This window comes from Dasypus novemcinctus (genome assembly GCF_030445035.2).
Source record: "Dasypus novemcinctus isolate mDasNov1 chromosome Y unlocalized genomic scaffold, mDasNov1.1.hap2 SUPER_Y_unloc_1, whole genome shotgun sequence".
Classification (NCBI taxonomy): domain Eukaryota; kingdom Metazoa; phylum Chordata; class Mammalia; order Cingulata; family Dasypodidae; genus Dasypus; species Dasypus novemcinctus.
In genome coordinates, this window is record NW_027261977.1 from 1,126,210 (window position 1) to 1,151,359 (window position 25,150).

General features: G+C 37.3%; 1 pseudogene; it reads right to left on the bottom strand.

Annotated features, from left to right (window-relative positions):
- The window catches only part of LOC139438570 (TGF-beta-activated kinase 1 and MAP3K7-binding protein 3-like), a 46,336-nt pseudogene extending 22,465 nt beyond the window's left edge, over window positions 1-23,871 (bottom strand).
- Window positions 23,872-25,150: the final 1,279 nt, after the last annotated feature.

Here is a 25,150-nt window from a genome sequence, read left to right on the forward strand (position 1 = left end):
AAACACGTTCTTCTATGACAAGGTGTTAAGAATGTGGGGGTGCATGGAAAGACTATTTTAACTGATATAGTTATGATATTGTGATAGTTTAGTGGTAAAGGCAAAGAAACTCTATCAATACTAAAGGTCAACAACTGTGGGTTATAAGGGGGAACAGGACTCTTCCTTTTGGAATTATCAAAACATTCTAAAATGGCCTAACTGATGATAGACCATCGCTGCGATGAAACTGAGAGCCACTGAGTGTACACTTTGGATGGGCATGGGAAGTTAAGGCTTAAAATGCACAGGATTCCTGTTTGAAGTGAAGTGTTTAAAGTGACAGAAATGTTTTGGTAGGATCCTGTTGATGAGAGAACACTATTGTGAATGCAAGTTAAAGAACTGAAATATATGTTTTAAATATGATTAAAAGGGGAAATGTTAGATTGTATGTAAGTTAATAATACAATTTTTTAAAAATCCATGGAACTGCACTGCACAAACAGTGAAACCATGGACTTTAATAGTACAACTATAAAAATGTGCTATTATCATTGTAACAAATGTTCCACACCAATGCACGATGTTATTGGTGGTAAGGTGGTATATAGGAATGCTGTGTTTTATGCATGCTGCTCTGTAAATCCACAATCTCTCTAATAAAGAAATTCTGCATGGAAGAGTAAGAGGCCCCACATAGCCTAAACCATCTTTTAAAAAGAATGAAGTTGGAGGAAACCCCAATTTTAAACTTAAATAATATTGCATTGGTCAAACACAAGGACAGATTTATAGATTGACGGAATCAAACAAAGAGTTCAGAAGTAAACCTTCACATCACAGCCATATGAATTTATCTGTTTCTTTTGAGGTATCAGGGGTGGGGGATTGAACCCAGACTTTGTAAGTGGGAAGCCGACACTCAATCACTGAGCCACATCATTTCCCCTGAGTTGGTTTTTTCATTTGTCTCCTTGTTGTTTGTTTTTTGTTTGTTTTGTTTTGTTTCATTTTTTAGAGGCAGCAGAAACCAAATATAGGACTCCCATGTGGGAAGCAGGCACCAACTGCTTGAGACACATCTGCTCTCCCAAATGAATTTTAATAAGGGTTTCAAGTCAATTCATGTGAGAAAGAACTGTTTCTTCCAATAAATGTATCCTGGAAATTAGGATATCCATGTGCAAAATCAGGAAGGTGGATGCCTACGTGACACCATATATAAAAATTAACTCATAGGGATCAAAGACTAAACAGACTATGAAAACCAGAACTATAAAACTCCTAGAAGAAAATGTAGGGAAGTATCTATAGGATCCGGTGTTATGCAGTGGTTTTCAGACTTTTCTCCAAAAATACAGCAACGAAAGAAAAAATAGACAATGGGGCTCCATGCAAATTAAAAATGTTTGTGCAGCAAGGGGCTTTATCAAGGAAATAAGAATATGCAATACAATCGGAGAAAATATTTGAAACCCCATATATACAACAGAATATTATTCATCTCTGAAAAAGAATGAAGTTCTGTTACATGCAACAATATGCATAAATCTGAGGATATCATGTTGAGTGAAGTAAGTGAGACACAAAAGAACAAATACTGTATTATCTTATTCATATAAAATAATTAGCAAATTCAGAGTCGGAAATTAGAATATAGGTTAACAGGGGTCGGGATGGGGGAAGAAATGGTGAAGTAATCTTGCAGAGATTTTGTTTGAAATGATGGAACATTTTTTAGTAATCTATACTGGTGATTGTGACACTACTCAAGGATATATAGTATCTGAATGTGGTTAGAAGGAGAAGTTTTAGGAGGTATATATATTTTACTTGAATAATGTCAACTATAGTTAATTGTACAATTATAATAAATTCTTTCAACAGATTTTATATTGGTATCAGCCTAATGCAAACTGCTAAAAATGGGGGTGGTTATATAGGAACTCTGTTTTCTGCATGATCTTTCTGTAAACCTAGAACTTTTCTAAAGATAATTAATTTTTAAAAACTGAAGCAACAATAAAGATTTTCTCAGACAAACAAAAATTGAGGGGCTCTGTCTTGTCAGAAATAGTCAAATAAGTTCATCAGAGTAAAATGATATAGGTTAAAAACTCAGATATACATTAAGAAAGGAAGTATGTTAGAGAAAGAAAATGAAGGTAAAATAAAAAGTTTTATATTTCTTCTTCTAACAGATCTAAAATATGGCAGTTTCTTAAAAATAATATATTAGGTGATTATAATTATAGACAACTGAAATGAATGACAAGAGTGTTTAAAGAGGCAAGACAAAAGAATTGGGATTACAGTTAAGGTTTTGACTCTGCTGATGAGGTGATATAATGTTATTAGAAAGTGGACCAAGATTAGATATAAACGGATTTTGTACGCTCTGGAGGAGACACAAATCTTTTTTAAAAGAAGTGAAATTAATTGGCTAAGACAGGAGAGAAAATGTAATCATATAAAATGTTCAATTTAAACCAAAAACTGGGGAGCAGATATGGGTTAAGTGATTGAGTGCCTGCTTCCTACAAGGGAGGCCTCAGTTTCAGTTCCCAGTGCCTCCTAAAAACAAAAACACACAACAAGCACACAAATTCAGGGAGCAAATTTGGCTCAGTGGTTGAGCACCCGTTACCCACTTATGAGGTCCTGGGTTCAATTCCAGGTGCAAATTTGGCTCAGTGGTTGAGCACCTGTTACCCACTTATGAGGTCCTGGGTTCAATTCCAGGTGCAGGATCGAAAAGAAAAGAAAAGAAAAGAAAAGAAAAGAAAAGAAAAGAAAAGAAAAGAAAAGAAAAGAAAAGAAAAGAAAAGAAAAGAAAAGAAAAGAAAAGAAAAGAAAAGAGGTGGTTAAAAAAGAACTTTCTCCAAGATTACAAAGTAGTTACAATTATAATAGATATTAATCTAAATACATAATTAATCACTTTAATGCAGTCAAAACATCTCAAATAAAAGATAGACTTTACAATTTTCACAGACATTAGCTTCAAATGGACCACAGATTTCAAGATAAAACACAAAACTATAAAATTCTAGAAGATACCAAAGAGAAGATCTTGGCAACCTGCAGTTTGCAATGACCTTTTAGATACAACTCCAGAAACATGCTCCAACAAAGATAAAATTCATAGTTGGTCTTCATCAAAATGAAAATTTTTCTGTGGAAATCAAAAGAGAATTAGAAGAGAAACTGTATTTGACAAATACTTGTAAAGCACATATATGTTAAAGACTTTTATCCAAAATATATGAAGATTTTTAAAACTCAACAAGAAAACAAATAAACAAATCACAAAACGGGTAAGAGATCTGAACAGACATTTCAGTAAGGAAGACATACAGATGTCAAATAAATGTATGAAAAGATGTTTAACATCATTAAGTACTTAGGGAATTGCAAATTAAAATAGCAACAAAGTGTCATGATACATCCATTAAATGGCCAAAGTCCTAAACACTGACAATGTCTATTGCTGATGAGAATGTGGAGCAACAGAATTCTTATTTATTGCTGGTGTGAAATGATTGTGCCATTTTGGAAGACAACTGGGCAGTTTCTTACAAAGCTAAACATAAGAACTTGCAGATGTACTACTCCTAATTAATTGCTCATATGAGTGAAAAACTTATATAAATTAAAAAACCTATACATACATTCTATGGCCATTTTGATGGTTTGCACCTGTATGCACCCCAGAAAGGTAGGTTCTTAAAGTTAATCATTCCTGTGAGTGTGAACTCAATGTAAGTAGGATCTTTTAGTGAACAGGCTCTTTAGATGTGACCTACCTCATTCAGAGTGGGTCTTGGTCCTCTCATTGTAGTCCTTTAGGAGAGAACGAAATCCAGTCGAACAAAGTGAAAGTCATGGAAACAAGGAGCTGGAAGCAATAAAACCTGCAAGACTAGGAAGAGAGCAGCAGATACTAGCCTGTGCCTTGCCATACAATAGAGGAACCCAGGATCATCAGTAGTTGCTCTTTGGAGATATGGTGATGCTTGATGGTGACTTAATTTAGACATTCTCTCAGCCTTAAAACTAAAAGCTTTTAAATGAATGAATTCCCATTGTTAAATGCCAATCCACCTTATCATATATGCATTTCAGTGCCTAGCAAACTAACTGCCAAAAACTAGAAGCAACCAAGATGGCTTTTAATAGATGAATAGATAAACAAACTGTGGTATATTCATACAATGGAATATTTTTTCAGTGATAAAAAGAATTACCAAATCTTATAGACATGGAAGAAATTTAGCTCCAAAGACACAATTTGGTTGAGAGTGAATGAATGCAAAAAATATCCCATTCAATAGTAACCGAAAGAGAGCTAAGGTAGCTTTACCACTATCAGACAAAATAGATCTAAATTCAAAAGTTGTTAAATAAGATAAAGAAGAACATATATTTCAATAAGGTCAATTCATTCAGAAGATATAATCATAACATACTCCTGGCAACAGAGGGACAAAACATGTGAAGATAATGACAGAATTTAAAGAAAAAATAGACAGTTGTATAATAATAGCTGGAGATTTCAATTCATCACTTTCAATGACATCTTCTAACAACAGTGGAATGTACATTCCCTTCAAATACACATGAATTATTCTTTAGGTACCCAAAATCAAGTCTTAATTAAATTGAGAAACATTAAAATCATATGAAGTATCTCTCTGACTATAATGAAATGAAGTTAGAATCAATAACAGAAGGAAAACTGGAAAATTCAAATATGTGGATATTAACAACACACTCTTAAAAATACAATGAGTCAAAAAAGAAATGGGAAGGGAACTCAGACAATTATTAGAGACAAAAAAATAAAAAAAGAAAACACAATGTACCAAAATTTAAGAAAGATAGCAAAGGCGTGTTTTTAGAGGAGCATGATAGATGTAAACATCTACATTAAAAAAGATGTCAGATCAATTTCCTAATTTCGTATCTTGGAGAAATTGAACCCAAAGAAAAAGCAAACAATACCCTAAATTTGCAGAAGAATTGAAATAACAAGTAGAGCAGAGATGAAAGAAAAATAGAATAGAAACACATAGAATCAATGAAGCTGAAAGTTGGTTCTTTGAGTAGACCAGCGAAAGTAACAAACTTTCAGCTAGACTGACAAAAAAGGAGAGAAAGCACACATCATTAAAACCCAGATAGAAAGGAAGGATATTACTACCAACCTGACAGAAATTAAAAGATTATAATAGAATGTTATGAATAATTATATGGACAAATATCTATCATCATATAGATGACCTAAACTAATTCAAGAAGAAATAGAAAAACTTGAGCATACTAATAGAAAATAAAGAAACTGATTTGGTCGTCAAAACCTCCCAACAAAGAAAAATCCGAAACTGGGTGATTCCACTGAGGAATTTCACCAAACATTTTTAAAAGAATTAATACAATCCTTTTCACCCTCCCCAAGAATGAAGAGGAAAGAAAACTTCTTAGGTCACTCTATGAGACCTACTCATAGTTCTACTAGAGCCAAATAAAAACACTATGGGAAAGAAAATTAAATATCCTATTCCTTAGAGATACAGATGGAAAAATCCTCAAAAAAATAGTAGAAACATAATCCAACAGCATATTAAAAGGATTATATACAATGACTAAGAGGGATTTATCCAAAGAATGTAAAGGTAGTTCAACAAAAGAAAGTAAGTGTAATATACCACATTACAGAATGTAAGAGAACAGGACCTCTCACTCAACAACAGGAGGTACTTGGTAAAAATCTGCATCCTTTCATGATCGAAAAAATATAAAAAACAATTTAAAAAAACTTAGAAAACCTGAACTAGAAGAGAATTTTCTCAATGTGTTAAATAGCATTTATAAAAATTTCACAGGAGGAGGAGGCAAGATGGTCGCTGAGTGAACTTGCCTTTGCGGTCAGTCCCAGGAAGAGACGGTTGGGCATGGCTACAGACTCTCCAAGGCTGGGCTTTTTTGGGATTTTTGCAGGGCAGAAGTGCCTGGACATCGATTCGGTGGAAAGGTAACGGAGAGGATTGGTCTAGTAGATATAATTTGGGTTCTATTGCCTGTAGGTGAGACCTGCACATGGGCTCCTCCCTATTGGGGGTGGGGGGAACCGCGGTCCAGCCCAGCGGCACTGCTTTTAGACGGCTCTGAGCTGTTAAGGAGTTCGCGAGTTCTGGGCGAGCTGTGGGCGGGTTGATGCGACGGGTCGCCTTTGCAGATCGATTTGGGAAGATAGACGGTGTTTTGTTGTGAAGCGGGAGAAACTTGTGATTACGAACATAAACAATAGCGCTTCCGCCTGAAGCCCCGCCCCCAAAAGCCCAGCAGCCAGTCTCCAAACCAAATAGGCTGTAGGCAATAAAGAGACGTAATCGGAAAGTTGTTTTAGGCTGCGGCAAGGGAGGGGGACCCGTCTGGAAGCCGATTAGGGAATATTTTGCAAAGCTTGGGAATTCAGGTTTTTGAATCTGTTTTCGGCGTCACAGGCCGGGCTTCAGATCTGTACTAGCAAAGTGGCTGCGGTGTAGAGGCGCCCTCTAGTGGCAGTGGTTTGGAATCACAGGATGGGAGCTGTCCGAAAGCTGAAGTGAGATATACTAATGAGCCCAGCTAAGTAAATGAATTGCAGGGTTCAGTCATAATATAGAGTTTGCGGATCTGACTTCCCCCATAAGGCTGGCACCCAGCTGTGGGGATCCCTGAGGGCTGTGTTACACTGCAGGGCTCCCAAGCTTCCTGTAGAACAGATTGGAGGTTGCCAGGTCTGAATTCCCTAAAATCTGGTGGCCCACACCACAGAGACTCACACCTCTTGAGTCCTCAATATCTCAGACTTTCCATCCCTGAATCCATCACGCACTGAGGTCCATCTGAGGTCCTTAAATGCCCTAGCTTTCAAAGTTGGTGGTTTTTTCTTTATCATTTCATTTTGTTTTGTTTTTATTTTCATTTTGACTTATTCTTTACTTTTTTCAATTTCCTGATTGCTAAAACTGCATTATCCCCTAGTCTTCTCTCACAGTGTATCCCCCAAAGTCTTTCTTTTACTCAGTTATTTAAGGCTTTTTTTTGTGGTAGGTGCTGTGTAGTGGGTGTTTTAATTCTGGGTCATGCATATCTGTTTTTTTTTTTTTTTCTTTCCCCTACCTGTTCCCCACCCTTTGCCCACCCCCTTTTACTTTCCTCCTCTCATCCCTTCCCCCCACTTTCTTTTTTTCTTCTTTCTTTTTTCTGTTGTCTCTCTCCCTCTTGTCCCTCATATTCTACTTAGTTTATTTTAACTCAATTATACAATAGGTGCAGCAGGAAACACCTCACATTCGCTGGGTTTTCTCATCCTCCACTGCCTCATTACTGTGTGAACTGATTTAGGCTACCGACACTATCCTCTTTCCCCTACATCTTGATATCCACCACCATCTACTGGCTCTCCTATATTCCACCTCCCACCTCCCTTTCTTCGATACACGAAGGGTCTAAGTCTTAATTTCTAATACCTATGTTTGTTTTCTGTCTGTTATCCACTCTTGAAACTATTACCTTTCTTTTCTCTTTCCCTCTCTCACGAAATCAGTAGCTTTTTAGCTCATACCATATTCCTTCCATATTCAATCATCTACCTCATAATAGGTACTCTACCTACTGCTATAACTCTACACAATTTACATGAATCTAACCTCCCTCCTCCCAGATGTCATATTCTTGCTTTGTTAACATATATCACCAATACTACTTTACACTTTTCCCTTGCTTACACAATTGCCTATCCCCAATACTAATACTTTCCTTTAAAGTGAATTTAACCAACAAAAGAAACTAGAATAAGAAGAAAAAAGTGACAAAGAGAAGATATAACACCTATGCAAAAATAACAGCTAATTAACCTCCAAGAGCAGACAAAGAAGCTAAGGAACTGATTAAATCCGTCAAGATAAAGAGATGACCAGAAAGCAACAAAAATCTACAAACTAAACCAGTAATCAGGAAAACATGGCTGAATCCAAACAACAAACCAATAATCACGAAGGGGAGCAAAACTTGGCACAAGCAATGAAAGATCTCAGAACATTTATCACCAACAAATTTGACGAAGTAATGAAAGAGGTTAACAACATGAAGACATCACTTGGAGGGGAAATTGAAGACATATGCAAAAACATAACAGATATGATGGGAATGAACACCACAGTTCAAGAAATCAAAAATACACTTGCAGCAAATATCAGCAGACTAGAAGAGACAGAGCAGAGAATTAGTGATGTGGAAGACAGTACATCAGAAACCAAACAGATAGTAGAAGGGTCAATAAGAAGATAGAAAAAATCCAATTAGGACTTAGGGACCTGAATGACAATGCAAAACACTCAAACATATGTATTATAGGCATTCCAGAAGGAGAAGAGAAGGGAAAGGGGTCAGAAGGAGTGTTGCAGGAAATAATGGCTGAAAACTTCCCAAATCTACTGAAAGAGACAGATGTACATATCCAAGAAGCACAGCGCATTCCACTGGTCATAAACCCCAAGAGGCCCACCCCAAGACATACTTGTCAAATTATCCAATGCTCAAGACAAAGAGAAAATCCTAAAAGCAGCAAGAGAAAAGAAAACCATCACATACAAGGGAAGCTCAATTAGATTAAGTGCTGATTTCTCATCTGAAACCATGGAGGCAAGAAGGCAGTGGCATGATATAGTCAAGGTACTAAAGGAAAAAAATTTCCAACCAAGAATACTCTATCCAGCTAAACTAGCATTCAAACATGATGGAGAGTTCAAAATATTCACAGACAAACAGAAACTGAAAGAGTATTCCAACAAGAAACCTCCCCTTCAAGAAATTCTAAAGGGAGTTCTGCAGGAAAATAGGAAAAAACAGGAAAGGCAGAGTTGGAGGAGAGTATAAGACCAACAACAACAACAAAAAAGACAAAAATACATATATACAAACAAAATATGACAAACACAAATCCAATCAAAATATGGCTAAGACAAATAATTCCTTGATAGTAATAACACTGAATGTCAATGGATTAAACTCACCTATCAAAAAATTCAGACTGGGACATTGGATAAGGAAATATGACCCATCCATATGCTGTCTACAAGAGACACATCTTAGACCCAGAGACACATGGAGATTGAAAGTGCATGGCTGGAAAACAATCATACAAGCTAACAATAACCAAAAAAAGGCAGGAGTAGCTATATTAATATCAGACAAAATAGACTTTAATGTGAAACAATTGTGAGAGACAAAGAAGGATACTACATTTTAGTGAAAGGGAAAATCTGTCAAGAAGATCAAACAACCATAAATATTTATGCCCCTAACAAGGGTGCCTCTAAATACGTGAAGCAAACGCTGGAAAAACTAAGTGAAACAATAGATACATCTACAATTATAGTGGGGGATTTTAATACACCACTATCAACTTTGGACAGAACATCTCAAAAGAGAATCACCAAAGAAACAAAACATCTGAATAGTATATTAGAGGAGCTGGATCTAATAGACATATATAGATCGCTACACCCAAACACAGCAGGATATACATTTTTCTCAAGCGCACATGGATCATTCTCCAAGATAGATCATATGCTAGGCCACAAAGAAAGGCTGAACGAATTCAGAAAGACTGAAATCATACAAAACATTATCTCTGACCGCAGTGGAGTCAAGCTGGAGATTTGCAAGGGACAGAAGCCCAGATTTCACACCACGATTTGGAAATTAAACAGCACACTCTTAGAAAAACAGTGGGTCAAAGAGGAAATCTCAAAGGAAATCAATGACTACCTTGAAACAAATGATAATGATAACATAACATACCAAAATTTATGGGATGCAGCAAAAGCAGTACTGAGAGGAAAGTTTATAGCCATAAATTCATATATCAAAAAAGAAGAAAGAGCAAAAATTGAACAACTAACTGCACATTTGAAGGAATTAGAAAAACAACAACAAAGTAACCCAACAGGAAGAAGAAGGAAGGAAATAACAAAGATAAGAGCAGAACTAAATGAAATAAAAAATAAGAAAGCACTTGAACAGATAAACAAGACCAAGAGCTGGTTTTTTAAGAAGATTAACAAAATTGACAATCCTTTAGTGACACTAACAAAGAAAAAAAGAGAGAAGATTCAAATACACAAAATAAGAAATGAGAAAGGCAATATCACCACTGACCCCACAGAAATAAAGACTATCATAAGAGGATATTTTGAAAAACTATATTCCAACAAAAATGACAATCTAGAGGAAATGGACAAATTCCTAGAAACACATAAGCAGCCCATATTGACAAAAGAAGGAATTGATGATCTTAACAAACCAATCACAAGCAGAGAGATAGAATCTGTTATTAAAAATCTCCCAACTAAGAAGAGCCCAGGGCCAGATGGCTTCACAGGTGAATTCTACAAAACATTCCGGAAAGAACTGACACCAATCCTGCAGAAACTATTCCAAAAAATCAAAACAGAAAGAACATTACCCAACTCCTTCTATGATGCCAACATTATCCTAGTACCAAAGCCAGACAAAGACATCACAAGAAAGGAAAATTACAGACCAATTTCTCTAATGAACCTAGACACAAAAATACTTAACAAAATACTTGCTAATCGTATTCAACAACACATTAAAAAAATTATACACCACGACCAAGTGGGATTCCTCCCAGTTATGCAAGGATGGTGCAACATAAGATAATCAATCAACGTAATACACCATATAAACAGATTGAAGGAAAAAAATCACATGATTATATCTATTGATGCAGAAAAAGCTTTTGACAAAATACAGCACCCTTTCTTGATAAAAACACTCCAAAAGATTGGAATACAAGGAAATTTTTTGAACATGATAAAGAGTATATATGAGAAACCTAAACCCAATATTGTGTACAATGGAGAAATTCTAGACTCCTTCCCTCTAAACTCAGGAACAAGACAAGGATGCCCACTGTCTCCACTCCTATTTAACATTGTCTTAGAAGTACTTGCTCGAGCACTGAGGCAAGAACCAGATATAAAAGGCATTCAAATTGGAAAGGAAGAAGTCAAAATGTCATTATTTGCAGATGACATGATCCTATACATAGAAAACCCTGAGAGATCTACAACAAAGATTCTAGAACTCATAAATGAGTTTAGTAAAGTTGCACGTTATAAGATCAATGCACAAAAATGAGTAGCATTTCTGTACACCAATAATGAGCAAGATCAGGAGGAAATCAAGAAACAAATACCATTCACAATAGTAAATAAAAAAATCAAATACTTAGGAATAAATTTAACTAAAGAGGTAAAGAAATTATACACCGAGAACTATACAAGATTGTTCAAGGAAATCAAAGAAGACCTAAATAAATGGAAGACTATTCCTTGTTCATGGATAGGAAGACTGAACATTATTAAGATGTCTATCCTACCAAACCTGATATACACATTCAATGCAATCCCAATAAAAATCAACACAGCCTTCTTTAAGGAACTAGAAAAACTATGAAATTTATTTGGAAAGGAAAGAGACACCGAATAGCCAAAGATATACTGAAAAAGAAAAATGAAATTGGAGGAATCACACTACCTGACTTCAAAACATACTACAAAGCTACGGTGGTGAAAACAGCGTGGTATTGGCATAAGGAGAGACACATAGACCAATGGAATTGAATAGAAAGCTGTGATATAGAACCTCACATATATAGCCACATAATATTCGATAAAGCCACCAAACCCTCTCACCTGGGAGAGAGTGGCCTATTCAACAAATGGTGTCTGGAGAACTGGATAGCCATATGTAGAAGAATGAAAGAGGATTACCATCTCACACCTTATACAAAGATCAACTCAAGATGTATCAAAGACCTAAATATAAGAGCCAAGACCATAAAAACCTTAGAAAGCAGTGTAGGGAAACATCTACGGGACCTTGTAATAGGAAATGGATTTATGAATATCTCACCAAAAGCATGAGCAGCAAAAGAACTAATAGATAAATGGGACTTCCTCAAAATTAAAGCCTTTTGTACCTCAAAGGAATTTGTCAAGAAAGTAAAAAGGGAGCCCACACAGTGGGAGAAAATATTTGGCAACCATATATCTGATAAGAAACTTATAACTTGCATATATAAAGAACTCCTATATCTTGAAAATAAAACGATAAACAACCCATTTAAAAAATGGGAAAAAGACTTAAACAGACACTTCTCCAAAGAAGAAATACAAATGGCAAAAAAACACATGAAAAAATGTTCCAAATCTCTAGCTATCAGGGAAATGCAAATCAAAACCACAATGAGATACCATCTTACACCCATAAGATTGGCAGCTATGAAAAAAACAGAAGAATACAAGTGCTGGAGAGGATGTGAAGAAAGGGGAACACTCATCCACTGCTGGTGGGAATGCAGAAGGATCCAACCATTCTGGAGGACAGTATGGTGGTTTCTCAAAAAACTAGCCATAGATTTGCCATATGACCCAGCAATGCCACTGCTGGGTATATACCCAGCAGAACTGAAAACAAGGACGCAAACCAATGTATGTACACCAATGTTCATAGCAGCATTGTTCACTATCGCCAAAAGCTGGAATCAACCCAAATGCCCATCAACAGATGAGTGGATCAATAAAATGTGGTATATACACACAATGGAATACTACTCGGCTGTAAGAACAAACACACTACAAACACATGGGATAATATGGATGAATCTTGAGAACCTTATGTTGAGTGAAGCAACCCAGACACTGAAGGACAAATACTACATGACCTCAATGATTTGAAATAACCAAGCTGCCCTAGATAGCAAGAGACTGAACGATAGACTTACAGGAAATCGGAGGGTGGAGGAAGGATGTGAGCTGATGTCTGCAGGGGTGGAATTTAAGATGACATGGTGGTAAGTATGAACACAAAGAAGAGATAAAAGGGGGGCAAGGGGTTGCCTTTGGTTGGGGCTTTGCGGGTTTGAGGGAAGCTTGGGATGGGCGGATGAGTAACATTGACCAAAAGTGGGGGGAGGGAGGGGTAGCATACGAACACAGGAGAGGGTCAGGTGGTGGTGGAGAGTAAAATGCCGAGAAAATCATATCAAAATATAATAAAGAGGGTTACCTGTTTAGAATGCTCGGAGGGGAGGGTCTGATGCAGGACAGGCTCCTGGGGAATGTCTAAATGCTCATTCTGCCAGAGTGGGTGACACCATGGGGTAGAAACCCAAGTAGTGAGAGTGGGGGTGGACCCACATCCTGGGGAGGACTAATGCCATCAAATAGAGGGAACTGTATCCCTCGAGAGAAAGGGTGGCTCCCAGGGCATTGGGGTAGTTGAGCAAGTTAGGCCTTGAACACTATTCCATCTATATCTGGAAGTGGCTCCTCGGGAAACGGAGGTTGGCTGTCACTGTGGGCACCAAGGTGGAAGGGAAAATGGACATTAAATGTGTGGAACCAAGGTAAATGGGGGGTAAGAGAGGAGTTTCATGAGAGTACACAAGGATGGATATAAAACATGTAATATTACACCATAACATATAGGAGATGGCAGACTGATAATGTAAACCATAATGTAAAACATAGGATAACTAAGAATGTAAAAAACTCTGAATCCTAAAGTATGCACCACAATGTAAGCACAGATGTCACCTTGTTTGAAAGCTATTGTCTCAGACTCTGTACATCACATTAAGTAAATATGATGAGAATAGGGTGTAAGAGTATCACTGTGGAATGGAAAAGGTTTTGTGGTGGATGTATGGGAGTGCTGTATACTATATATATGCATTGCTGTGGTCTAGGGCTCCTGTGAAAAGAAGCTCAATAATTGGGGGGGGGGGGAAGATAGGATGTAGAATTTTTTCCAAGTCAACACGTATTCTTTATCTAACCTTTAAACCCATTGCTATATGCCATTTCCTAGTAAGGGACCCTGACATTATATTGGGCTTCAAATTTCAGGGAGTTCTGGATTGTAGAGTGGTTCAACAAAGGCAATGGAGGAATACTGGTATGGGATACCATTGACAGGGGATATATGGCTGACAGGGAGCTGTACAGAATATATGTCCAGGGTGCATGGCAATGTTTGGATATACTCATAGTGGCAACAATTAAAAACCACAGCAGGGGGGTACTGGGTTCCTGGCCAGTGGTGCTCTGTCGTGGTCTCTAGGGGAGCAGCAACAGTCTCCCAGGTGCAGCGGCAGGGACCGGGAGGGAGTGAGGGTTCAACAGTGAGCCCCTGAGGCTAATGACTATGCTTGTGAGCTGATAAGCCTAAAATAAGAACAAGGCCTAGAGCAGCATTGTGCCTGGGAATTTCCTCCTGTCAGCCTTCATGTTACTCAAATGTGGCCAGTCTCGAAGCCAAACTCAGCATGTAAATGCAATGCCTTCCCCCCAGCATGGGACATGACACCCAGGGATGAGCCTCCCTGGCACCGAGGGACCACTATCAACTACCAACTGATGATGCAACTGGAAAATGACCTTATACAGAAGGTTCAACGCGGATCAGTGGAATATCCCTGTCTACATAAAATAACATGACTTTAAAATGCTGTTTGACCTAATGTAAGGGGGAAATGGAAAGGAGAAATGAGTTTATATGGCTACCAGTCTCTAAAAGAGTCTGGAGGCTGTCAGGAGGATTGCCCTTATGCACAACTGAGCAGAGTCTGAGAGACAGATAAAGCAGATACAACCCCCAGATATCGGTTCCTTCGAGGGTTAAAGAGACCCATGGGAGTTATGGTCATGGCCGATGGGGTTAACTACCAGGTCAGATGGCCCCTCTTTGGAAATGGTGTTTATGTGTGATGAATCTGGACTCAGATGGGATCTCTCTACAGAAGACTTTCATGCTAATGTGCTGGAGGTGCAGTTAGTGTCAGGGTTTAAGATATATTTAGGGGATTTGAATCTCTGGACTGACAATTTGTTAGCCAGGTCCTGAGCCTCAACAGACTCCAGCACCTACAATCTGAATTATTGGGCTCACCACACTCAGCTAAGATGGAGTTGAAGAAGGACAACCACCACACCATGGAGCCTAGAGTGATTACAACTGAAAGTGGGAGGATTGCATCCAGCATGCATGTGGAATCTGAGCCTCCTCTTGACATAGAGGTGCAATGGACACAACCAATCCAATGTCCACATAGAAAAGGTGGCATTGGATTGAGAAAAGTGGACATGATGGCTAATGGGTATGGGGAAAGGCAGGAAGAGATGAGAGGCGGAAGCATCTTTGGGACTTGGAGCTGCCCTGGATGGTGCTTCAGGGGCAATCACTGGTCATTGTAATTCCTCACAGGGCCCACTGGATGGAATGGGGGAGAGTATGGGCCATGATGTGGACCATTGACCATGAGGTGCAGAGGTGCCCAAAGATGTACTTGCCAAATGCAATGGATGTGTCATGATGATGGGAAGGAGTGTTGCTGGGGGGGGGGGGAGAGGTGGGGTGGGGGTGGTGGAGTTGAATGGGACCTCATATATATATATTTTTAATGTAATATTATTAAAAAGTCAATAAAAAAATTTAAAAAAATTCACAGTTCATTTCATACACAAAGGTGAAAACTAAAAGTTTTTCCCTTAAGATCAGGAACGGGAAACAGACTTTGGCCCAGTGGTTAGGGCATCCGTCTACCATATGGGAGGTCCGCGGTTCAAACCCCGGGCCTCCTTGACCTGTGTGGAGCTGGCCATGCGCAGTGCTGATGCGCGCAAGGAGTGCCGTGCCACGCAAGGGTGTCCCCCGCGTGGGGGAGCCCCACGCGCAAGGAGTGCGCCCATGAGGAAAGCCGCCCAGCGTGAAAAGAAAGAGCAGCCTGCCCAGGAATGGCGCCACCCACACTTCCCGTGCCACTGACTACAACAGAAGCGGACAAAGAAACAAGACGCAGCAAATAGACACCAAGAACAGACAAGCAGGGGAGGGGGGGAAATTAAATAAATAAATAAATCTTTAAAAAAAAAAAAAAAAGATCAGGAACAAGACAAATATGCTTGCTTTCAACACTATTATTCAATATTATACTGGAAGTTCTAGCCAGAACAATTAGACAACAAAAAAACAACAACAAAAAATCCTAATTTGAAAGTAAGAGATAACATTTCCTTTATTTGCAGATGACATGATCTTGCATATCAAAAATTTCTAGAGTCTTCCAGAAAGCTACTAGCACTAATAAATGAAATCAGAAAGGTTGCAAGGTACCAATTAACATATAAAAATCATTTGTGTTTCTATACACCAGCAATTAATAATTTGTAATGGAAATTAAGAAACAATTCCACATACCAATTGCCTCTAAAAAAATAAAACAACTAGGTGGGATGCAGACATGCCTCAAGCTATTGGGTGTCCACTTACCACATGGAGGTCCCAGGCTCAGTGTCCAGTGACACCCAAGAAATCCAATAGACACAGAGAACAGACAGCAAGTGCAAATAACGAGGGGGACTGGGGTGAGAAATAAATAAAAAAAATAAGCTTAAAAAAATCTAGGGATAAATTTAATCAAGGAGGTAAAATATCTGTGCACTGAAAAATACAAAATTAAAGAAAACCAAAATTGAAGACTTTAAAGATGACCTAAATAAATGGCAAGGCATCCTGGGTTCATGAATTAGAAAAGTTAATATTGGTAAAATGATATTTTACGTAGACACTCTACAGATTCAATTTAAGCCCTATCAAAATCCCTGCACCCTTTTTTTACAGAAGTGGGTAAGCCAGTCCTCAAATTCATATGGAATTGCAAGGGTCCCAGATACTCAAAATTATCTTGAGAAAGAACAAAGTTGGAGTTCTCACATTTCCTAAACTCAAAACTTACAACAAAGTTAAAATAAAAATTGTTGCCAATGGTACAAATAAAAGAGTTAAACCTATAAACTTATAGGAGAAATCCTGGGGGAATAATCTTAATGATCTTGGATGATATGAAACCAAGCACATCAATAATTTTTAAAACAGTAACCTGAACTTAAAATTATAAATTTTTATGCATTAAAGGACACTATCAAGAAGGTGAAAGTACAACTTACATAAAAGACAATATGTGGAAATCACATATCTAATAAGGCTTTAATATGAGAATATATAAAGAACTCCCTCAATCTCAACAACAGAAGGATAACCTGGTAAAAAAAAATGGACAAAGGATTTGAACAGACATTTCTCCTAAAAATACATACAAATAGCCAATAGGCAGATGAAAAGATGCTCAACATCATTAGTCATTCAAAAAACAATCAAAATGAAATGCCTACTTTTTAACTAAGGATTATTATTTTTTAATTAAAAAGTTTGGACAGGATGTGAAGGAACTGGAATCCTCAAGCATTGGAGGTTCCAACAGTAAATGTAAAATAGCACAGCTATGGAAAACAGTTTGGTTATTCCTCTAAGTTTCACATAGATTTTACTTATGATCCACCAATACCATACCTAGGCAGATACACAAAGGAAGTGAAAGCAATGACTGAAAGTTACCTGTCTATCATCATTCAGAGCAGTAAAATTTACAATAGCCACAAAGTAGGAACAACCCAAACATCTATCAGCATATGACTAGATATAACAAAATGAGTGGTATAGTACTTAGCCATAAAAAGAATGACATTCTGATACATGCTACAATATGGATGATTCTCAAAAACATTATGCTAAATGAAATCAGACAGAAAAGGCTAAATACTGTATGATTCCACATATATGAAATTACAGGAACAAGCAAATTCAGAGACAGAAAGTAAAGCTGAGGATGCCAAGACCTTAAAGAAGGGAGATCAATGCTAATTGGGTAGAGTTGCTGTTGGGGTGATAAAAAATTTTGGTGGTGATGGCAGCACAACATTGTAAAGATAACTAATACTAATGAATGACATACTTTAAAATGGTTAAAACACAAATTTTATATTATATATATAAAGGTATACAATAAAATCTAAAGAAAAAACACATTTCATCCTCATTTTTTCATCAGATTAATTCCCCTTAATATCCCTACTTTCCAACACTATAATCTAGTTTCTACAGTTACTCAACAATTAAGGAAACTGACCAGTCTTAGAACATGTCTATGGTTAATACTTTTCCAAATTCACACTAGTCTATTTCTAACTGATCTGCATTAAGACTTAGAAGAATAAGTTATAAATGTTTGACTAAATATACAAAATGTACTTAGAATGAATTTAAAGAGAATAGCAAACTATTAGGCCCAGGTTCAGTTTTCGTTTCTATTTAGATTGCAAGCAATTTATAGTAAGTGGAATGCTATACATTGATTATAGTCAGTATCTGAAAAAACTGATGAGTCTCTAGAATTCACACAAGTGAAAATAAAGCAATTTATTTTGACAAGCGCTCATAAAGGTAAAAGTCCCTTAAAGTCATTGTTTTCAAGCACTATGCCCGGAACATACATACAGGGCCAGACAGCTCATTTCACCGACATTCCCCTCAACATATCCCAAAAGTCACTTACCTTTGGGATTGCATTGTTACAGATGACACTTCTGAGCCTTCTCTGCAGCAGGCCATGCTCCATACCACTAACTTTTGCCTTCAACAATTCTAGTTCATTTTTCTCAAGTTTCAGTTGCTGTGTTAACCTCTCCATTCTTGCTTGTTAATGTAACAGTAAAGCTCTAGTATTACACCTAACGTGATTTCAAAGAATTACAATAAACAAGTAACCTGGAAATTTCTATGTATAATATTAATGTTTAAAATACTCATATATCCGCTGTCTCCAACTTTACTTGGTATTCACTCCCATGACGTTCTAATGCTATTCTGCTTCTCTTTCTGCTTTCACATAGCTCTTATAACTGCTACCAAAATGCTATCACGGGAGCGAATGTGGCTCAAGCAGTTGAGCCTCTGACTTTCACACGGGAGGTCCCAGGTTCAGGTTCTGATGCCTCCTGAGGAAACAAAAATGAACAACAACAATAGAATCTGTCATGAACTCAGTGGACTGAGGGAGAGTTTAAACTACAATGCAAACCATTATCCATGTGGTGCAGTAGTGCTCCAAAATGTATTCACCAAATGCAATGAATGTCCCATGATGACCAAAGAGGTTATTGATGTGAGAGGACTGGGGTGAGGGGGGTGGGAGATATGGGGACTTCATATTTTTTTAATGTAACATTTAAAGAAAAATAGAGAGAGAAAGCAAAACAAAACAAACAATGAGCAAAACAAATGAAAAAACAACGCAGGGATTCTGATGTGTCTCAGTGGTTGAGCACAAGCTTCCTACCTATGAGATCCCAGGTTCTATTGCCAGTACCTCAAAAAAATTTTTTTATATCACACATACATCCATCTTGTTCTGACAAACTTAAGTTTCCAAGATTCTCCTTAGCTATATCTACATGTATTATAAATAGAGTCAATATCAGCCATAACTGAAATAAAATAGTAAGTCCTCCTTAAATTTTGAAACAAATTATCAGGTATCTTTTAAGGATCTGAACAGACATTTCAAAAATAAACTCTTCTGTATATTTGGTTAGGCCTACTATTAACTAATCTAACAATGTTATTCATCATTAATTCTACTCCTTTTAAATATATATGATTTATAAGTACCATACTCAAAAAGACCCAAATTCTTTTATTTCAAAGTATATTAAATCTCCCCTCTAAATATCCACTTTTTCCTTTGTAGTTCATACTTTTGAAAATATATATTTTGTCTATTATTTCCTCATTTTTCCTAAGAAAGTATTTTTGGATCTTTTCTTCTTGACATTTTCAAAAGTAAAATGTAGGTGACTATAGATGAATCTGAGGGTGACATGGAAGCATAAACTTTATTCTTAATGCAACACTATTACCCAGTTTTTAATAATCTGAACATGGAAAACAAATTAAATAACTAATTTAAATTACTTTATTTTGCATAGGAGATTGCCACTTCAAAACAAGGTTAAGTTTCATAAAACAGCTAAATTTTACCTTGTGTATAGGGATAGTCATTCAATCCAGCACTAGAACTCCTCTGATAGTTATCATTTCCCTTTTCTTCCCCAGAGCCTGGTGTTATTGAAACAGGTTGAATAGGTTCTGGTACTGCAGAATGCTCTTCTTGACCCACAAAATTTAAGAGATTTTAAGTCATGGTTTGGCCTACAGTAATTTTAAAAACTGTAGTTGACCCTGGTTTTACCCAAGGAGATGGTGACAGGACAGATGGAGGTCCAGTTGGCTTTGCATACATAGTGTAGAAAGGATTAACACTAAAAGGTGGTTTTGGTTGACTAGATACTCCTCTTGAAAGAGAACCTGAAAGTGCTATGATAGCTGTATACCATGGGAGCTGATTTCATGAAAATGGTTGATAACTGATGGGTTATCCTAGTAATTGCTCTCCCAGTTCTCTGAGAGGGTTCAATTGTGATTTCTATCTTCTTGATGGACTTGTTTTGATAAGCTAGATGCTGGGTATGGGAGATAGGCTACTGGTTGATTTCTCTGTTTCTGATAGCTAGGCAGTCCTTGTTGATATGGATGGGATAGAGTAATTGAAGGACCAGTTGGCATAAAAACATGGGAACTTGGGTGGTCCAACTGGGAAGGTTGCACCAGATGCTGTGGAGAGCTGAAGGATGAGGACACTGAGAAGGAGGTGGTGACTGATAAGGAGATGAAGGTGTTGTTTGGGAGAATACTGAGAAATTGATAATTCTGCTGATATTGATAAAAAGGTAAAGGATATTGACCACAATTAGGAACTGGGCCCTGTGTCGAAGGCCACCATATCATACTCTGAGCAGTATGTCTTTCTAAGGAACTCTGGGATATCTGTCTAATATAAACAGAACTAGAAGACATATGGATATTGTTTGGAATTTGAGGAATAATTTGTAAATCTCTTCCAACAGTCTGTACAGTGGGGTGGTTTGGAGATACTGTAACAGTAATTGTATGTACTCCACACCAAGTATATGCATGTATGCAGGAATTGTTGCCAGTGGTGGTAAAGACACTTTCATAGCAGAAGGACTCATTCTTGTTTGCATGGAAGATGGCTGTTGAGGTGGCTGTGGAAGAGAAGCAGCTGCAATTTGTCCTATTCATTCATTTTTTAAAAAATGATTGACTTCGAGACTAGCAGCCAAAATAGTTGGGGATGAGGACAGTTCCTAAACTAAATGTATCAGTTGCTTACCTGCAGAAGGCTATGCATTAATATATCCTTCACTTGAGCTATGTACAAATGACTGACTACCTCTAAGTTAAGCCCCATCTCCTGAGTCATCTGGACTACAGTACTCCATATACAGGCATTTGCTACTCCTGGGAAAGGGCTTGGCAAAAGTCATTAAGATTGTTATTATTCTGAAGACAAAATCTGTAGAATATTGACAAAATGCCTTGTGTGAGAGTTATTCAGATTAAGTTGTCACACAGTAAATGTGGTATTAAGCTTTACAGATCTTAATACCAAAAAAGGAGGTCCAAATGGATTCATAGTATTTTCAAACACTTAGCTCACATTTCTAGTACTTTGATACTACAACAGAAATATAAAAATAGGCACATGGACATGGCTTCTCCATCCCAAGTTTTCTCATTCCAAATGTAAGACTATTTAGACTTTCTGCATCTCAATGATTAATTGTACTAATCTTTATAAGTAACATACATCCCTAATCTTTAAAACTGGCAAATGTGGAAATTACCATTAAGTTTCCCAAAGATACTGAATTCACAAAAGAGCAAAGCATTAAAATGAAACTCCTACAAGTCAAAACAATCAATATTCTAAAGCAACATATACTTTTTAAAATACATTTACCCAAACATAATTTAAACTGTCTGCAATTATGATGGTTAGGCTAATGTGTCAACTTGGGCAGGTAATAGTGCACAGTGGTTTGGTCAAGTAAGCACTGGGCTAATTGTAAAATAAGGACATCAGTGAATTGATGGCCTAGATGGCTGATTATATCTACAATCAACTGAGGGGATTGCCATTCCCCGATCAGCTGAAGGTCTTAAACAGGAAAGTTATTTCAGCATTTGGAGAATTCCCATCTCTATTTCAGACAGTGCGCCCTGGGAATTCATCATGGCCTTTCATCCCAGTCCCTGGTTTGTGTCCCACCCTACAGAATTTGGACCTTTGCAACCCATGGTGGAATGAGATAATTTTATAAAATTTCATACTATTAACAGGTATCTCTTGTTGGTTCTGTTTCCCTAGAAAACCCTAATTCAGCACCTTTCTGATATATTTGTGCTGAAGGAAAAATCAGCAAAACCCAAGTCTATATTGGAACTATGGTCTCACAATGCAGCCAAAAGTTGATCTTTATTATTCTAATAAAAGTTATTTGCCCTCTCAATAGTCAAAAGTTTTTTCCACTAAAAAGTATCTTGGTATATTTTCAAAACCATTTATTGATTTGAAATTTTTTTACATATCCACACAAATATTATAAGTAATACCAAACAAATATAAAATTTCATAATTCCATACAACAAAATTCATACTAATTAAACTTTCTCTTTTAAAAAATGTAAGAGGCTTTATAAAAGTTTTCCACTAAAACACAGAATTATGAATTATTTTTTAAAATGCATATTATTTGCCTTTTTTCCCAACTATTATGTCTTTTCCTGTTCTCCTATATATCCAAAAACAAACATTACATATCATATTATCTATCTATTACACTATATTTTAAATAAGGGTCAAATAAAATATTCAGCATCGACTAAGGAAGAATCAAGTCAGATGAAATCTAAAACACAACATGCATTACAGTAAGTTTGGAAATGGAGTGCCTTAGAGATCAACAATTTCAACTCATTTCAAATTCAGAGATGAAAGACAAATCTGGGAAGTTAACAGCTTAACAATAAGCACTAAACTTAAACAGAACTAGTTCTAGATTTTTGGTTTCCTGAATACCAGTGCTCTTTCACTAAAACAGTGATTTCAAAGGAGTGGATATTAGGCTAAGAGTAAATTGCAGTATTTGAGAAAGTAAATAGGTCAAGCACAATTTTGTAAAATGTAATCTAGGAAAGCTAAAGAATTAACTTTGTCACAACTTCATAAATAATTTCTAACCTTCCCTCGTATAAAACTTTGGAAATAAAATTTACACACCGTTTAAGACAATTTCTGATTAGGAAAATGTATTTGTTGAAGTTTAAAAAGAAGAATACCATAGATCAAGAATATGGTTCTTTCTGTCCCATTTAAAAATCATGCTAATAAAAGGGGGAAAAGTGGGTATTAAGAGAAAATTTGGTTCAAAAGATTCAATTGGGTGTCAGCTAGAAAATACCCTGACAGATATCCAAAGGAAAACAAAATTGGTTAGGGAACATTAAATTTGAGAGTTTCACTTGAAACCTAGATTTTGAAGTCATTATTATATAATATATTGACCAATAATTCTATATTTAATGTTTTCTACACTAAACTGAATGGCCTAATTAGTATTGTTACAAAAAAAAAAAACCAAATCCAATCAGACAAAGTTTAAATCTGTCAACCTTTTCAACAATTTGTAACATGTATTAAATATATTTTCCTATCAAAAAATTTTAAAAATATAAGCTATTTAAGTACTATCAATCTAAAAATTGTTATAAAGCCGAGAGAGTGCTGAGTTACTGGTTAGGGAAGCTCTATCACATTGCCCAATGGAATAGCAAAAATCCCACAAGTGCAATAGCAAAGACCAACAAAGATGGATGGTCCAACAATGAGCCCTTGATCCAGTTGGCTCTGAATATGAGCCTGTGTGCCTGAAATATGAACTAGACCTAGAGCTGTAGGATGCCTAAGAGTTACCTCCTGAGAGTATCCATATTGCTTAAATGTGGCCACTCTGTAAAGCAAACTCAGCATGTAGATACATTGCCTTCTGCCAAGTATGGGACATGACTCCTGGGGATAAGCCTCCCTGGCGCCAAAGGATTACTACCAAGCACCAGCTGATGATGTAACTAGAAAAAGACCTTGAATAAAGGGGTCAAATCAGACTGGGAGAATATCTCAGCCTACATGTAATATCAGATGTTAAAAACTGCTTTTTGACTTGATTAAAAGGGGGAAATGGAAAGGACAAGTGAGTTGATATGGCTATCAGTCTCCAAAAAAGAGTCAGAGATCATCAGAGGGATGATGCATATGTACACTTCTGCAGGGTACCAGAGACAGCCAAGGTAGATGGAAACCCAGGTGCTGGTTCTTCTGAGAGCTGCAGGGAACCACAGGTTCTATGGTCATAGCATATGGCTCTGGAGTTCAGGGCTATGTCAGTTGGCCCTATTTTGGGGTTTGTGCTCCTGAATGTGATGAAATTGGACTCAGATATGACCTTTCTACACATGCATCTTCTGTTACTTTTACTGGATCTGTGGTTGGCTTTTGGGTTGCTGTATACTCGGGAGACCTGAATCTTTGGACAGTCCATGTGATGTCTAGGTTATGGGTCAAAGCAGTCTTTCAGCTCCTATCCTCTGTTTATTGGACTTCCTCTGGCCAGCTGACAGGGAGGTGAAGATGGTCAACCACCACACCAGGGAGCTGAGAGTGCCTACAGATGCAAGCAGGAGAATTGCATCCATCATCCAAGGCCCCTCTTCATGTAGAGGGTGACTGGACATAACCATCCCAGGGTCCACAGGATGGAGGAATAGAGTATGGATTAAAGTGGACTTACTGGTGTTCTACTGCAGAACTATTGTGGTTAGTAAGGGAAGAAATTGTAATAGTGATGTGGAGAGGGTGGTCACAGTGGCTGCAAATGGTAGGGAGATGGAAAAAGAGATATGGTATGGGGGCATTTTCAGGATTTGGAGTTGTCCTGGGTGGTGCTGCAAGGATGGATCCTGGATGTTGTGTCCTGCTGTGGTTCACTGGGTGGACTAGGGGATAGTGTGGACTACAATGTGGACCACTGTCTATGTGGTGCAGCAGTGCTCCAGAATGCATTCGCCAGGTACAGGGGATGTGCCTCAATGATGGAAGAGGTTGTTGATGTGGGAGGGTGGAGTGGTGGGATGGGAGGTATATGAGGACCTCCTGTTTTTTTTAATGTAACATTTAAAAGAAAATAAAGAAGAAAAAAGTACATGATTTAAA